The sequence below is a fragment of the Oncorhynchus clarkii genome, chromosome 20, assembly GCF_045791955.1.
Source record: "Oncorhynchus clarkii lewisi isolate Uvic-CL-2024 chromosome 20, UVic_Ocla_1.0, whole genome shotgun sequence".
NCBI classification, from domain to species: Eukaryota; Metazoa; Chordata; class Actinopteri; order Salmoniformes; family Salmonidae; genus Oncorhynchus; species Oncorhynchus clarkii.
Window position 1 is genome coordinate 75948951 of NC_092166.1, and position 18007 is coordinate 75966957.

General features: G+C 41.3%; 1 pseudogene; it reads right to left on the reverse strand.

Annotated features, from left to right (window-relative positions):
* Positions 1 to 2793: 2793 nt before the first annotated feature.
* Positions 2794 to 18007, reverse strand: part of LOC139377163 (DNA primase large subunit-like) — an 84538-nt pseudogene continuing 69324 nt past the window's right edge.

Sequence of the window (18007 nt, forward strand, 5' to 3'; positions counted from 1 at the left end):
CACTGGTTAAGAATGATGGCATAATGAATTCCACCAAGTATCAGGCAATTTTGGCTGACAATTTGGTTGCCTCTGCCAGAAGACTGGGACTTGGCCGTATGTGGACTTTCCAACAAGACAATAACCCAAAACAGACCTCAAGATCCACACAGAAATGGTTCTGTGGGAGCCTCCCGGGTGGCGCAGTGGTCTAATGCGCTGCATCGCAGTGCTAGAGATTCTAGAGATTCTATGTTCGAGTCCAGGCTCTGTCGCAGCCGGCCGCGAACGGGAGGCCCATGGGGAGACGCACAACTGGCCCAGCGTCATCCAGGTTAGGGAGGGTTTGCCCGGCAGGGATATCCTTGTTTCATTGTGCACTAGCGACTCCTGTGGTGGGCAAGGCACAGTGCACACTGACCAGGTGTATAGTGTCTCCTCTGACAGATTGGTGACTTCTGGGTTGGATGTGCATTGTGTCAAGAAGCAGTCGCCACAGTGTACGGTGTTTTTCCGACACATTGGTGTTGTCAAACATTACAGGAAAAGACCATGCTGTTATCCTTGCCAGAGATGGTGGCACGAAGTACTAAATGAGGAGTGCTAATAATTATGAAACAATTATTTAATACAAAATCAAGTTATTGAAAAAATAAAAAAGTACAGTATTATACATGTTGATATTTTGAGTATATCTCTATAATTATATTGTTTATATTCGATAGAAATAGACTTCTTACAAAAACAAGAATCAAAGAAAGAAATTCAGTACTGATCTAAGAAAAAAACATTATCTCTCCTGCTTACTATCCTGTCTCTGTTCACGGTCTGTCCAGCAAACTTTTTTAAACGTTTTTCTTTTTAGGAATGGGGGAAAAAATCACAGAGCCACAGGTTGCTGAGTAGAGAGCTTTCCATTACACCCTGATTGGTCTCAGTTTCACCACATTACAGCAAATGGCACTTGGCCTTCTGGCTGTTAAAAATGACAAAATGCATAAACATGAAACAATCAGAAACAGAGATCAGAAACAAATCAATCTTTGAATGATTTTTCTGCAGCCTCCGCCCCTTCTGCCCCCTCCCCTAATCCGAGGTGAAGCATATAAGAGCGCTCCACTGGACACTATTTCATTACTCTTTCTATTCTTTGATTTATCATCAGTGTAAATATTTAATCATTTAAGTATTATATTTAATAAACTTTAATAAACACTGCCAAGGACGGAGAAACAACTGCGATCTATCTGTACAAACCCACAGATCTGGAACCAGGTAGGACATGTGGCAGAGTTTGAATTCTCCCAGTCGCAGGTAAGGGAGAAATTAGTTGGTCGTCTTTGTGTCCTATGATGACTTAGAGATGAGTGGCTGTAGATTTGGGGGATGGCCCAGACCCACCTCACAAAACAGCTATGCTTTGCGCATTAATGTCACAAACGTGCAGTTCGGACGACAGCACCAAAAAATGAGTCATAAATTTCATAAATTCACGAGTCAGTCAGAATTCACTGAAAAACACTTTAGAAGCATTGAAATCATTCTCCGTGGCAATGTGAGTAAATCAGAACACTAAATGAGAGGAGAAACAATCACCACAAATATGAATCATAACCCTTAAGCTTAGTAGCAAAGCGATGAATTGCAATGGTGGACTAGTTTAGGGACATTTATGATACTATCTAGTCTAGATGTATTGGTAATGTAAGTAAGGCAACTTTTGTTGTAAAGAAGTTACATATAGCTGAAGCCAGTAGGAGGCCAATAACAATAATTTAGGCTGGTAACCAGGAACAATGTGACCCCCCCCCAAGGGTGTCGCTAGGTCACAACAGACAGTGTCCTTTGCCTGTCCTCTCTTCAAGGAGCAAAGTGGCTTTCATCGGGACCGACTTTCATCGGGACTTACTCTCAAGTAACCAAAAAAGGCTAGGTAGTCTAAAACCTTATTGAATAAGATTGATCAGAAATCTGTCCCATTAAAACATATTGGGGATTAAGGTATACAGTCTTAAACATGTACTCTCACTGGGTTATCAGATTGAAATGTGATTGAGGATATTAGCTGCATCTGAATAAACTTTGCACCGGAGCGAAGGCAAATACAACACATCAAAGACCGCTCCCTTCTCTCCTCCTCAGACTCAAATGAACCTGTCACATAGCAGATAGTCAACATTTCTATCTTGGTGCTACATTCCCACATTCTCACCGGGATTCTGGCACTTCAACTGCGTTGAATGCTGAGGGACAGGGGCACGTGATAAAGAAATAATCCTGACTGACATCTCTAGATTATTGCCTTCTCACCGAAACGTTTAAAACACCACCTGTCAGTTTGCAGAGCGTCCAATTTGAATAGAATAAACAGTGCAGCACGGAAAATCTGATGGATATTGTCAGCATGCATTGGAGAGACCAACTTCCCAAACTGCCGCTTTAATGGCTTCCCGAAAATAACACATTACCAAACCCCGCGGTATGTCAGAGAAATCGCTATGATCAACGTACATAACAGCACAGACATAAAGAACAATGAAAACAAGTTGCCCCACATTTTTTTATAAATAGGGATATTAATAACCTTGAACGTGACTGAAACTGCTTATCCAAAGGTCCACCACTAAAATACATTAGATCAAATAAATACTCATTAAGGGCTAAATGAATCTAAAAATCTCAAATTAAACACATACAATTTAATCGGCTATGACGACTAATGATGGATGTGAGTTTGGTGCTCCTCCAGAGACTTCATGCATGAGCTGCAGGGTACTCCCCAAGGCCCTCACAAAGGCGGGCAGGCCGCCCCAATTACATCCGGCCCCGATTGAAAGGCGTCCTTACACTGTGTGACAGCTCAGAGTACTTCTGGCAAGTCAGTGCATTCCCTCGAAACTCCAGGATCTGAAAACAAGAAAGGAAAGTAGAGCGAAAACAGAGATGAGAGGTGTTGAGAGTTATAAAGAGATCTTCAATTATTATTTGTATAGAACAGGAATGTTGCGTAAGAGACGATTTGACGTTAACCAATAGCATTGGCTAGACGCTATAAGCAGTTGCAGGAATAATTCTAATCAAAATCAAATCAAATGTTATTTGTCACATGTGCCAAATACAACAGGTGTAGACCTTGCTGTGAAATGCTTACTTACTACAAGCCCTTTTAACCAACACTGTAGAGTTAAGAAAATATTTACCAAATAAACTAAAGTAAATAATAATAAAAATAATAAAAATTGCTATTATAGATGGAGCGTTTGTGTTAAGGCCCTTGTTTTTTGCAGTTGCTAGTTATGGAGAAATGTCACAGCATGGCATTAACGTGAGGCTCAAAGTATTACTGTAAATGATACTTTCCATGACACTTAAATACAGCACAGATAAAAAGAGGGTGAAAACTTGAAGTTATCAAACAAAAATAAGTGATTTACAGGGTTTGTGTAGCAATAATGTGAAGCACAAAATCCCAACTAACTTTTTTTATTTTCTTCCTTAAACTATCGACCAGGGCCTGGTTTCTCAAAAGCATCTTAAAATCCCCTAGTCCATGGACGCACCGGCGCATCAATCTAAGTAACATAAAACAAATTGCCATCAAAATCCAGCAGGTTAGCTAGAGAGATATTTTTTGTTGTTGTCTTAATTAATGGAATTATGGAGGTAGTTTTGTACCTATCTAAACAAAGGGGTTAAATATGTGTACAAAATAATAATATATACACCCATACAGTACCAGTCAAAAGTCTGGACACACCTGCTCATAACCAGGGTTTTTCTTTATTTCTACTATTTTCTACATTGTAGAATAACAATAATAATAATAATAGACATCAAAACTATGAAGTAACACATATGGAATCAAGTAGTAACCAAAAAAGTGTTCAACAGACTCTTCAAATAGCCACCCTTTGCCTTGATGACAACTTTGCACACACTTGGCATTCTCTCAACCAGCTTCATGAGGTAGTCACCTGGAATGCATTTCAATTAACAGGTGTACCTTGTTAAAAGTTCATTTGTGGAATTTCTTTCCTTAATGCATTTGAGCCAATGACCAAGTCCATAATATGGCAAGAACAGCTCAAATAAGCAAAGAGAAACAACCGTCCATCATTACTTGAAGACATGAAGGTCAGTCAATGCGAAACATTTCAAGAACTTTGAAAGTTTCTTCAATTGCAGTCGCAAAAACCATCAAGCCCTGTGATGAAACTGGCTCTCATGAGGTCCGCCATAGGAAAGGAAATCCCAGAGTTACCTCTGCTGCAGAGGATAAGTTCATTAGAGTTAACTGCACCTCAGATTGCAGCCCAAATAAATGCTTCACAGAGTTTAAGTAACAGGCACTTCTCAACATCAAGTGTTCAGAGGAGACTGTGTGAATCAGGTGAATCATGGTTGAATTGCTGCAAAGAAACCACTAATAAAGGACAGCAATAAGAAGAAGATACTTGCTTGGGCCAAGAAACATGAGCAATGGACATTAGACCAGTGAAAATCTGTCCTTTGGTCTGATGAGCCCAAATGAGAGATTTTAGGTTCAAACCGCCATGTCTTTGTGTGACGCAGAGTAGGTGAATGGATGATCTTGGCATGTGTTTCCCACCATGAAGAATGGAGGAAGACGTGTGATGGTGCTTTGCTGGTGACACTGTCAGTGATTTATTTAGAATTCAAGGCACAGTTAACCAGCATGGCTACCACAGCATTTCTGCAGCGATACACCATCACATCTGGTTTGCAATTAGTGGGACTATAATTAGTTTTCAACAGGACAATGACGCAACACACCTCCAGGCTGTGTAAGGGCTATTTGTCCAAGAAGGAGAGTGATGGAGTAATGCATCAGATGACCTGGCCTCCACAATCACCCAACCTCAACCCAACTGAGATGGTTTGGGATGAGTTGGACCGCAGAGTGAAGGAAAAGCAGTCAACAAGTGCTCAGTATATGTGGGAACTCCTTCAAGACTGTTGGAAAAGCATTCCAGGTGAAGCTTGTTGAGAGAATGCCAAGCGTGTGCAAAGCAGTCATCAAAGCAAAGGGTGGGATCTTTGAAGAATCTAAAATATATTTGGATTTGTTTCACACTTTTTTTGGTCACTAATTGATTCCGTATGTGTTATTTCATAGTTGTAGAAAATAATAAAAATAAAGAAAAACCCTTGAATGAGTAGGTGTGTCCAAACTTTTGACTGGTACTGTATATACCGTGCCTTCAGACATCATTCAGAAACCCTTGACTTATTACACATTTTGTTACATTACAGCCTTGTTCTAAAAATGATTAAATAAAAATTATTCCTCAGCAATCTACACAAAATACCCCATAATGAGAAAGCAAAAACACATATATTATTGTTTTTGCAAATTTATAACAAATAAAAAACAGAAATACCTTATTGACATAAGTATCCAGACCCTTTGCTATGAGTCTCAAAATTGAGCTCAGGTGCATCCTGTTTCCATTGAACATCGTTGAGATGTTTCTGCAACTTAAATGGAGTCTACCTGTGGTACATAATTTGGAAAGGCACACACTTGTCTATATAATGTCCCACAGTTGACGATGCATGTCAAAGCAAAAACTAAGCCATGATGTTGAAGGACTTGACCGTAGAGCTCTGAGACAGGATTGTGTTGAGGAACAGATCTGGGGAAGGGTAACAAAAAAAGTTGTTCTCAGTCAACTTACACGGTAAAAGGTTCAATCAAATAATTCAAACATTGAAGGTCCCCAAGAACACAGAGGCCTCCATCATTCTTAAATGGAAGAAGTTTGGAACCACCAAGACTCTTCCTAAAGCTGGCAGCCCGGCCAAACTGAGCAATCAGGGGAGAAGGGGCTTGGTCAGGGAGGTGACCAAGAGCCCTATGGTCACTGACAGAGCTCTAGAGTTCCTTTGTGAAGATGGAAGAACCTTCCAGAAGGACAAGCATCTCTGCAGCACTCCACCAATCAGGCCTTTATGATAGAGTGACCAGACGGAAGCCACTCCTCAGTAAAAAGCACATGACAGTCCGCTTGGAGTTTGCCAAAAGGCACCTAAAGACTCTCAGACCATGACAAACCAGATTCTCTAGTCTGATGAAACCAAGATTGAACTCTTGGGCCTGAATGCCAAGCGTCACGTCTGGAGGAAACCTGGCACCATCCCTATGGTGAAGCATGGTGGTGGCAGCATCATGATGTGGGGATGTTTTTCAGCAGCAGGGACTGGGAGACTAGTCGGGATCGAGTCAAAGATGAACGGAGAAAAGTACAGAGAGATCCTTGATGAAAACTTGCTCCAGACCTCAGACTCAAGCGAATGTTCACCTTCCAACAGGACAATGGGCCTAAGCATACAGCAAAGACAACACAGGAGTCAAGGACAGTCTCCGAATGTCCTTGAGTGGCCCTGCAAGAGCCCGGACTTGAACCCGATTGAACATCTCTGGAGAGACCTGAAAATAGCCGTGCAGCATCGATACCCATCCAACCTGACAGAGCTTGAGAGGTTCTGCAGAGAAGAATGGGGGAAACTCCCCAAATAAAGGTGTGCCAAGCTTGTAGCGTCATACCCAAGAAGACTTTGTCATTATGAGGTATTGTGTGTAGATTGATGAGGGGGGAAAAACGATTTAATACATTTTAGAATAAGGCTGTAACCTAAATAAAATTGGAAAAAGTGAAGGGGTCTGAATACTTTCTGAAGGCATGGTTTTTGCTTTGTCATTTTGCTTTGTCATCTATATATACAGGACAGACAGTTCACTATTTTTGACTGTCGTTTTTGCCATTTATGAATGTGTTATTCAATGTGTTTCCATGGGCATAAGTAGTAAAGGCCAAATTCAATATTTGATTGAATATTTGTTTTATAGTAAATTATCTATGGTATGACAATCTTAAAACAATTCCATATCCAGTCCCCCCCCCCCCCCCCCCCACTCCTTAGACTTTAAGAGGTTAAGGAGAGAATAAACGCCAATGTTCCACTTTACCAATGACTGCCATTCTGAAGGACAAACCGTTAGCGTACATTCTTATTGCGGGCAATGTCACGTCGGTGTCTGGCGAGTCTGGCCTCTGAGGTCTGCAGTGTCTGTTTGGGCAGCGCCAGGGAGACCGGTTGACTGAGGGCCGACATTATGCATATTAATCACTTCCCAATGATTTCTCTCACATTGGATTCAGTCTCTCACATTTAATAATGCTGCCTATATAGCCTGTCTCTCTGCTCAGGGGCCTCTACGGTGCATGCATTGGCCTCCTGGGCCGAACCACAAACAGTGTCAGTGAGTCCTTTGCTCAACGTAGAGTACTTACCCGTACCAGGGAGGGAGATTCTATAGGGGGTTGCTGAGGGGGACATGGGATAAATGATTAATTTCATATGAGCTCCCCTTGGGTTGGCTGTACACCTAAACTAGCACGCTGTCCTCTAGTCCTTCCCTAGTCCTCAACAGATTGCCTGGTTTCAAATTGTTATTTGTACATAGAAATATATTTTTTTTCTAAGGATTTGTAGACAGAAATATCTGGGTATGAAAAGGCTACTTTTACCAGTGCTAAGAATGGACTGTGTTGAATGCTTAAAAGTGTAGTTGGAGGTCAATGCAGAATTGACCTCCAACAGTCTAAAAAAGACATGCACTAAAGACATGTCTAAATCAAATCCAATTTTATTTGTCACATACACATGGTTAGCAGATGTTAATGCTAGTGTAGCGAAATGCTTGTGCTTCTAGTTCCGACAATGCAGTAATAACCAACGAGTAATCTAACCTAACATTCCACAACAACGACCTTACACACAAGTGTAAAGGGATAAAGAATATGTACATAAAGATATATGAATGAGCGATGGTACAGAACGGCATAGGCAAGATGCAGTAGATGGTATTGAGTACAGTATATACATATGAGATGAGCAATGTAGGGTATGTAAACATAAAAGTGGCGTTGTTTAAAGTGGCTAGTGATACATGTATTACATAAAGATGGCAAGATGCAGTAGATGGTTAGAGTACAGTATATACTGTTGTGTCTTTGGCTATGCCGGATTAAGTGATATGACATGCTATTCTATACAATAATTTCTCCGTAATTAATATTGAGCTAATCATGTAAATGTAATTAACTAGCGAGTCGGGGCACCACAAAATAATATTTATAGAGCTGTTATCTTCCGAATAAACTCTTAAGGACCTAGAAATATTTTACATCAATAACAGTCAATATTAATCGTCACCTTAATTCAGTCTCATCTGAAAGTTGTAAATTCTTGAATATCTTCACGAACCCTGGCTAACAAGTTGAATCAGCAATACAAAATTGGGTTTAATTATTTATTTACTAAATACCTAATTAATCACACAGAATTACACAAACACATAATTAATCATAACTTGATTACAAATTACGTCATAAAGGAAAACGTCCCTAGCGGGCGGAACAGATATGACAGCTTGAGGGGCTGGGTTTGAGTGAAAGAGCGAGAAGACTGAGTAACAAAGGAAGAAGCTGTGCTATCGTAAATACAGTATCTTATGCATTCTAAATTACCGCCCATTTGGAAAAGGAAAATGCAATAAATATTTACTCTGAGCTGCGCTTCGGTAGATTGGTGGTAGATGGAAGGCCGAGTCCTTTGAAGAATGTCTCTGGTGGTCAATTGTATACGTTGTAGTAACGTCGTTGTGTGATAGACGGGATACTCTGTCTGTTCCTTCCTAACCTCGTTTGCAGCTGCTGTTGCTAACTCAACGGCTAGGAGGTATCACTTCTGTAGTGAATAAGAGTTCAAAGTTAATACCATTCGCAACCAAAGCTCACGCTGATGTTGGCTTTGTTCTGTAGTTATTATCTGAACCATTCTGACATTGGACCGTCGTCCTCACATCCTCAGAACAGAAGGTTATATTGTCGTCAAGGCTTAATATGGGAAGGGAGAGGAGGGCGTGTTTGAAAAGTTTTATAACCCATGACTCTTCACAGGGGCTGGCCACTGATTGAGCAGCCCTAACCTTATGAAAACCCAATTCTCACATTTTAGAAGCTAAAATCACATTTCATCCCGTCACAAATAATTTCACATTCAAACATTTAATTGGAACAACAATTCCATGTGAATCCGATAACTCTGATGTGTAGACTTTCCACTGCAGAGTTTATGTCATCTTATCATTGATGAGAATGTCTCAGATTACAACCGAACTGACATCATATTCATTAAGTACCACCGCATATGTTCAATTGGTCGGATTACCAGAATATAGTTCATTTCCCCCCACCTTCTGATGTTCCCAGAATCTCAATGTTAACCAAGGGGTTTGCAAATGTAACATCAGTAGGGTAGAGAGAAGAAAAAGGGGGGAAGAGGTATTTATGACTGTCATAAACCTACCCCCAGGCCAATGTCATGACAATACATATGACATGAGTAATGTAGGGTATGTAAACATTATATTAAGTTACATTGTTGAAAGTGGCTAGTGATACATTTTTACGTTAATTTTACATTATTAAAGTGGCTGGAGTTGAGTCAGTATGTTGGCAGCAGCCACCCAATGTTAGTGGTGGCTGTTTAACAGTCTGATGGCCTTGAGTTAGAAGCTGTTTTTCAATCTCTTGGTCCCTGCTTTGATGCACCTGTACTGACCTCGCCTTCTGGACGATAGCGTGGTGAACAGGCAGTGGCTTGGGTGGTTGTTGTCCTTGATGATCTTTATGGCCTTCCTGTGACATCGGGTGGTGTAGGTGTCCTGGAGGGCAGGTAGTTTGCTCCCGGTGATGCATTGTGCAGACCTCACTACCCTCTGGAGAGCCTTACGGTTGTGGGCGGATCAGTTGCCGTACCAGGCGGCAACTGATCCGTCTGTAAAAGTTTGTGAGTGTAAAAGTTTGTGAGTGTTTTTGGTGACAAGCCAATAAAAAATATAGCCTACAACTATTTTATCCTTTATTTTACTAGGCAAGTCAGCTAAGAACAAATTCTTATTTACAATGACAGCCTATTGTGCGCCGCCCTATGGGACTCCTAATCACGGCCAGATGTGATACAGCCTGGACTCAAACCAGGGACTATAGTGACGCCTCTTGCACTGAGATGCAGTGCCTTAGACCGCTGCTCCACTTGGGAGCCATATTAAAAGCACTATTAAAAGGAGCAATCTTGCACTTTTAATACATGAAGTAGCAGAGTAAGACTTAACATTACTGATCTTGTATTATACCATGCTATATTAGATCTCCACAGAGAATACACAATAACATGATTACTAGACTCCAATTAAAATATATTGCCAATTCAGGTTGCTCTCCCATACTGCATTGTGTTAGTCAAGGTAGAATAGGAAAACATTACCACAAAAAACACTTTCTTCTTTTTGAAACCTTTGCTAGATGTCATTGCCCATCAGAACACTTCAAAACGACTTCGAAACATTATATTTCTCGAGTATACTGTGGGATGTTAGGCTGCGTGTTCTTCATACCAGACTTTAAACAGTGAACTTTATGGCCCAATTAAAAAGGGGACCGTGAATTAAATGAACATCCTAAAGGTCCATAACTCCATGAGAACGTAACAGCAAGGCCGTAGAACTTTATTTCATTACATGCACCATTGAACCCAGTTTAATGTGTTGAGAGAACACATCGAAAGTGCTTAAAAAGTGCAGTTGAAAATATGCCTCGATTCATTTTAAAAGACACGAATGCTGAGGCGGTCAAAGCTGTAATCTCACTAAGCTGAGCTGCTCATATATAAAAGCTGGGCTCTAAGCTGGAGCACTGTAGGTTTCAACTGCACACAGGATATCAATGCTAAAACTACCCAAACACAACTGACGAGGCTAACAATCCCTGAGGAAAATTGCATCTGAAGTCAACTGAAACTAATTTGATTTCAGAAAATTGGTTAAACCTGTATTAAATAAACACTTGATAAAAATATGGTTAACAGATAACAGCTTCTGGTACATAAACATTAAAACTGTATTGTTTTACTAAGATCTGGGAAAAAGTCATTAATTCCTCACTTTCCCTAGTGTAATACAAATCAGTCAACCTTGTAGAAAGTGTGATGACAATCTACATTTTGTGCTGTACAGAATACATATTCTAATCTATAGTACACCTAACTTTTAGAGAACTAAACTTTCTTCCTTTCCACTTTTTCTGGTATTGTCATGGGGAGCAACTTGAGTCAGACTTATGTAAGCCTGAGTTTTGGTGAGTTTATAGTTTTCACATTATGTCCGTAATGTGTGTTTGTTTTTTGCCATCTAGGACTGGTCTATACAGTTGAAGTCGGAAGTTTACATACTCTTAGGTTGGAGTCATTAAAACTCGTTTTACAACCACTATACACATTTCTTGTTAACAAATTATAGTTTTGGCAAGTCGGTTAGGACATCTACTTTGTGCATGACAAGTCATTTTTCCAACAATTGTTTACAGACAGGTTATTTCACCGTATCACAATTCCAGTGGGTCAGAAGTTTACATACACTAAGTTGATTGTGCCTATAAACAGCTTGGAAAATTCCAGAAAATTACGTCATGGCTATAGAAGCCTCTGATAAATTATGTTAATTAGCCTGAGTCAATTGGAGGTATACCTGTGGATGTATTTCAAGGTCTACCTTCAAACTTAGTGCCTCTTTACTTGACATCATGGGAAAATCAAAAGAAATCAGCCAAGACCTAAGAAAAAGACATCACCGACAACAACATCGCCTATGGGCACAAACCCACCATCGCTGGACCAGACAGGACTGGAAAAAAGTGTTCTTCACTGATGAGTTGTGGTTTTGTCTCACCAGAGGTGATGGTCGGATTCGCGTTTATCATCGAAGGAATGAGCGTAACACCGAGGCCTGTACTCTGGAGCGGGATCGATTTGGAGGTGGAGGGTCCGTCATGATCTGGGGCGGTGTGTCACAGCATCATCGGACTGAGCTTGTTGTCATTCCAGGCAATCTCAACGCTGTGCGTTACAGGGAAGACATCCTCCTCCCTCATGTGGTACCCTTCCTGCAGGCTCATCCTGACATGACCCTCCAGCATGACAATGCCACCAGCCATAGTGCTCGTTCTGTGTTCTGCCACGGCCAGCGAAGAGCCCAGATGTTGGATCGGAAGGGGGGGGGGGGGGGGGGGGGTGCCAATCCTAGTGCCAATCCTCACAGAAATGTCCGGGAACTTGCAGGTGCCTTTACGGAAGAGTGGGGTAACATCTCACAGCAAGAACTGGCAAATCTGGTGCAGTCCATGAGGATGAGATACTGACTGTTACTTTTGATTTTGACCCCACCCCCTTTGTTCAGGGATACATTATTAAATTTCTATTAGACACGTCTGTGGAACTTGTTCAGTTTATGTGTCAGTTGTTGAATCTTGTTATGTTCATACAAATATTTACACATGTTAAGTTTGCTGAAAATAAACTCAGTTGACAGTGAGAGGTTTCTTTATTTGCAGAGTTTATATATATATATATAAATGTCAATAAGACCACCAGGTTAAATTAGATTCATTAATACAAAGGAAATATGGTCGATGGGATTGTCTGAGCATATTAGTGACAACTGCAGTGAGCTGATGTTGCATTGTGTCATGGGTTAACAACAGAGGTTTTAGAGGGTGTTGTGTTCTGAGCCAAGCCTACCTGACTGATGCCGCTGGGCGAGACCTTATAAGACCGCAGCTTCTGCTTCAGCAGCTCTGGGTCACTGCGTCGGAATGGACACCCTGCAACCTCCATGTCATAGAGTGAGACGGGATAGGGAGAGAGAGGGGGTGGGGGTTAGACAGGGGGAAGAGAGAGAGAAATTACAACTGAGGGGATGGCAGATTCACAAGACCTGCTAAAATAATATTATCAATAACATGAACCACATTGGTTTGTCAGATGAACATCGTAACAGAGGGACCCGTTCCTATGCCAGGACAATATAATTTTTGCATGCATCAAATTATTAGACATTGAACTCAAAACACTGTCTTGCATTTGCTATGACTGGGTTCATAGGAAAACTGTATTGCATGCAAACATAACCCTTTTCAAGCAGCACGTCTCCAGGCCCATGCCTCACCGTGCTGGTCGCCTTGGCTGGGTGAGTTTGACAAAATCACCTTCATGCAACTGTAGGGGGTGTAGTCTGTGCGCTTGCCTTCCTTCCCAAACATGTGGCAGATGCTGTAGGCATATGCTTTGTCAAACTAGAATGCAAAAGATTGAGAAAGAGAGAGAGAGAGGTGTGAGAAAAGTGTGTGAGAGAAAGGTGTGAGAAAAGTGTGAGAGCGAGAAAGAGAGATGTGAGAGAGATGTGAGAGAAAGAGAGAGGTGTGAGAAAGGTGTGAGAGTTAGAGAGAGAGCGAGAAAGCGAGAGAGATGTGAGACATGGGGTTGTAGTGAAAAAAGGGATCAGGAACAGCTCGACGGGAGGTTGGGGGTGAAAACAGAGACGTTGTCGTACATCATGTCGGTGGTGGCAGGGTGTTTTCCGCCATGAAAAATCGAGCTATTAGAGGGAAACTGCGGTAGAGGTATCACCAAACTCAAGACAGCTGTGACTGGATTATGGATAATGTGGCCCATTTCCTCCCTCCGTCTCTTTCCCCCCTCCATCGTCTCCCTGTTCTTGGCTGCACACCTCTTCACATACATACTGTGATCTGTCACTCACCCCTAGGAATGAATGCGGACAAGTGTCGACATTTGTCAGATGCGTTAACATGAAGGAGACCGATTGGAATTAGTAAAAACGCCAATCACACAGCCACATTATAGGCACATACTGTACACTACAGACAAGCTATTGTTGGAAAGTCCCCACTGAATTGTGGATCCATTGTTGTGGCAGATTACACAATCAAAATAATCAACCCTTGTAGAAAAAAGGCACATAGACCTATATTGCCACTATGCGGCTAGCTCATGAAGTTCAGGGTTTCTATTGCAACTTCAATGGATTATGATGAGTATAATTAGAGAACCCTGAGAAGCACGTTCAACAGTGAAGGCAGAGCCTCTAAACCATCCGATTCTCATCTTTGCATTCCATAGCCTCAGCTCTTGTCTCTGCAGACAGACCTACTGTCCATGCCGCCGCCTCCGCCTCCGGTCCTGCTCCAAAATATATGGCGTGTGCTTAAGAAACCATTACACTGTTTGAGTTCGATGGGGGTCACTGCATTCAATCTCAGCGGTGAACTCAATTTACCAATCATATGTACTCCTGTAGCTGCTCAAAAGGGAAATACAGCCTCCCCCTGATGGTAAAATCAACAGTGGGCTGTGGGAGAGCGAGAAAACATTAATCACAATTGTACTCATCATAATCCATTAAAGTTGTAATAAAACCCCTGAACTTGACAAGGTGACTAGCTACATAGTGGCAATATAAGGAGTAATAAAACTACTCACCGATCATATATTAATTATATGGTGCTTTTAAGGATTTAGGAAGCCATTTCCAGTTTAAAGATCACAGCCTACTGTATTAAAATCGTTCTAGGAGCTCTGTCAGTGCGTAGACATTTGTGTATAAGTTTCCTCCGTTACGACTTAACTGCAATTCATGCATATTCATGAGTGACAGTGCACAATGAAGAGTTTTACACTGATCTTTGAACATCGAGAACAGATAAAAGATCTTTGACGGGTACATACTGTCTACGAAAGCACACGAACACACTGAGAAGTTGATAACTTTGATTGAAAGGTCACAATCCACATCTGAACTTTGTCAATTCCCATGGTGCCTTCCAGATATCTACAGGTAGGGCTGGGACTTGCCAGGGACCTCACGATATGATAACACCCCCACTTGTTTGACACAGAACAGTCTCAATTCGTTTGGGGTATGGACTCTACAATAAGTTGAAAGTGTTCCACAGGGACGCTGGCTGATGTTGACTCCAGTGCTACCCACTGTTGTGTCACGTTGGCTGGATGTCCTTTGGGTGGTGGACCATTCTTGTGATGCACAAGGGAAATACAGTGCATTCTCAGACCCCTTCCCCTTTTCTACATTTTGTTATGTTGCTACCTTATTCTAAAATTGATTAAATGAAATGTTTTCCCCTCAATCTACACGCAATACCCCATAATGACTTGGCAAAAAGTGGTATTTAGAAATGTTTGCAAATGTATTCAAAATAAAAAACAGAAATACCTTATTTAGGCGCCGCAGAAGAGGCAGACGGAGCGGCCTCCTGGTCAGGCTCCGTAGACGTGCACATCGCACACCGCTCCGGTTGTTGTATTTTTATTTTTAATACATCTGAAAAAATGTCTAGAATGTCTGTTTTTGTTTTGTCATTATAGGGTATTGTGTGAAGATTGATGAGGAAAAACATTAATTTAATACATTTTAGACTAAAGCTGTAACGTAACAAAATGTGGAGAAAGGGATGTCTTTTTTCCCACCTCAACTAAATCCATTTTAGAATAAGACTGTAACGTAACATCACAATCCATGTTTCAATTGTCTCAAGGCTTAAAAACACTTCTTTAACCATCTCCTCCCCTTCATCTACACTGATTGAAGTGGATTTAACAGGTGACATCAAGAAGGGACATCAGCTTTTACCTGGATTCCCTTGTTCAGTCTCATGGATAGAGCAGGTGTTCTTAATGTTTTGTACACTCAGTGTATGTCTGCCGCAGAGACACAAAAGAGAGCAGGAGCAAATATATTTGGATAATTCATGGAAATAAGTGCTGATAACATGTTGGCTCTATAAAAAGAAGATGGAGAACCAGCTATAGGATGAAAATATTGTCCAAAATAATAATCGTGATATGTAACTATCAACCCCCCCCAACCTACTGGTCCATTCAGTCATAAGAGCTTCTCACAAGGAGCTTAGCTCCAAGGACAACAATGGCATTAGCTAAATGAAGCCAGTCTAATTATACAGAGGCGTAGCTATTGAGTGTCAGAAATGCCAGCCATTCATGCATTCAGTGCTCCACTGAAAGCCTGCCACACACAAAGCCTGTCATTCTTCCACTGCATACCCCACTTACTTTTATAACACTAACTAATTACTGTAATAATGTCAACTAGTTCCAATGTAATGTATGCAAATGCTCATTGGAGGAAGTGCATTGCTATTTCATGACCGAGCCTGAAAGATGCCAGCTGAAATAAATAGGCAGCAAGCTCTTATTTGTTATTTCAAGACATCAAATCCTGAGACCTGCTCTTCTTTCCCATGTTTGAATGCAACATGTAGGTTAGTTGTAGTGAGACTGATCAAAAGACTCTAAACTGTAATCATAACTGAAAAGCTAGCTAATCCAATGATGAATCACAATGTGAACATTTGTCCATTTCAAAATCATTCATCTACAAAACTAATTCATTCAATACCAAAAAATGCCTCATAAGCATACCACCAAAAACAACAAGAAACAAATGCAGTCAAACAATGAGGCTCTCATTTCAAAGCCTTATCAAACATCCCCAGGGGAAACTGTTTCTAAGAAGTTGGCTTCAATATGACAAAAGGGAGAAAAAACCATGCAAGTCATATTAGCGTGAATCTGGTTTAACTTGATTTAAATTGAACCCAAACAGTCCTCTACCCAGTTTACTGAGGAGATGTTGACATAGCTGTTGGTAAATGCCGTGTCTCCCCTGGGTGCTTACTGTACAGCCTGTTAGTTAATGCATTGTCTGCCCTGGGGGCTTACTGTACAGCCTGTTAGTTAATGCATTGTCTGCCCCCTCGGGCTTACTGTACAGCCTGTTAGTTAATGCAGTGTCTGCCCTGGGGGCTTACTGTACAGCCTGTTAGTTAATGCATTGTCTGCCCTGGGGGCTTACTGTACAGCCTGTTAGTTAATGCAGTGTCTACCCTGGAGGCTGTACAGCCTGTTAGTTAATGCATTGTCTGCCCTGGGGGCTTACTGTACAGCCTGTTAGTTAATGCAGTGTCTCCCCTGGAGGCTGTACAGCCTGTTAGTTAATGCAGTGTCTACCCTGGGGTCTGTACAGCCTGTTAGTTAATGCATTGTCTACCCTGGGGGCTTACTGTACAGGCTATTAACATCTCCAGTCCAACACACTTTGGCAACGGCGACAGAAAAACCTGAAATAGAAGGAATTAGAAGTGTGTGTGTAAGACTTGCCGTGGCTCCTCAGAGACAGTCCATTGTGACTGATGTGTAACTAGCCCTAATCCATCTTGTGTAATGCCATTAAAACATGTTTCATTGTAATCACTGCTACAAGCCTCATAACAACGAACACCTTGTAAAGGAAACAGTACAACATTGAAGGTGAGGGACACCACAATACATCATGGCTCTTCACAAAATGCACATCAATTTGTCTGCTTTTCAAGTTAGTAAAAATGCAGCTTTTTCCTCTATATTAGTGGGTTGGGCAAGAAGCTTCACGATACAAGCTACATACACTGAGTATACAAAACATTAAGTACATATACAGTGCCTTCGGGAAGTACTCAGACCCCTCGATTTTTCCCCACATTTTGTTATGTTAGTGTTATTCTAAAAATGTATTAAATAAAAAAAATCCTCAGGAACCTACACTCAACACCCCATAATGACAAAGCGAAAACAGGTTTAATATTTTTGCAAATGTTTAAAAAAATAAACAGAAAAACCTTATTTAAAAAAGTATTCGAACACTTCGAATAGAATTTCGAAAATGAGCTCAGGTGCATCCATTTTCCATTGATCTATCATGACAAGGCGAGACCCAGACGCAGACACAGGAGGCAGACGGTTGGACGGTTACAATATTTATTAATCCAATAGGATGGTTGTGGACAGGAGAAAGGGTCAAAACCAGTTCAGAGTTCAAAAGGTACCGAAGGGCAGGCAGAATCAAGGTCAGGGCAGGCAGGATGATCAGGCAGGCGGGAAAGTAGTCCAGAGTCAGGCAGGGGTCAAAACCGGGAAGACTATCAAAAAGACAATATCAAAAGGAGTATGGTGAAAAACACGCTGGTTGACTTGACTAACATACACGACGAACTGGCACAGAGAGACAAGA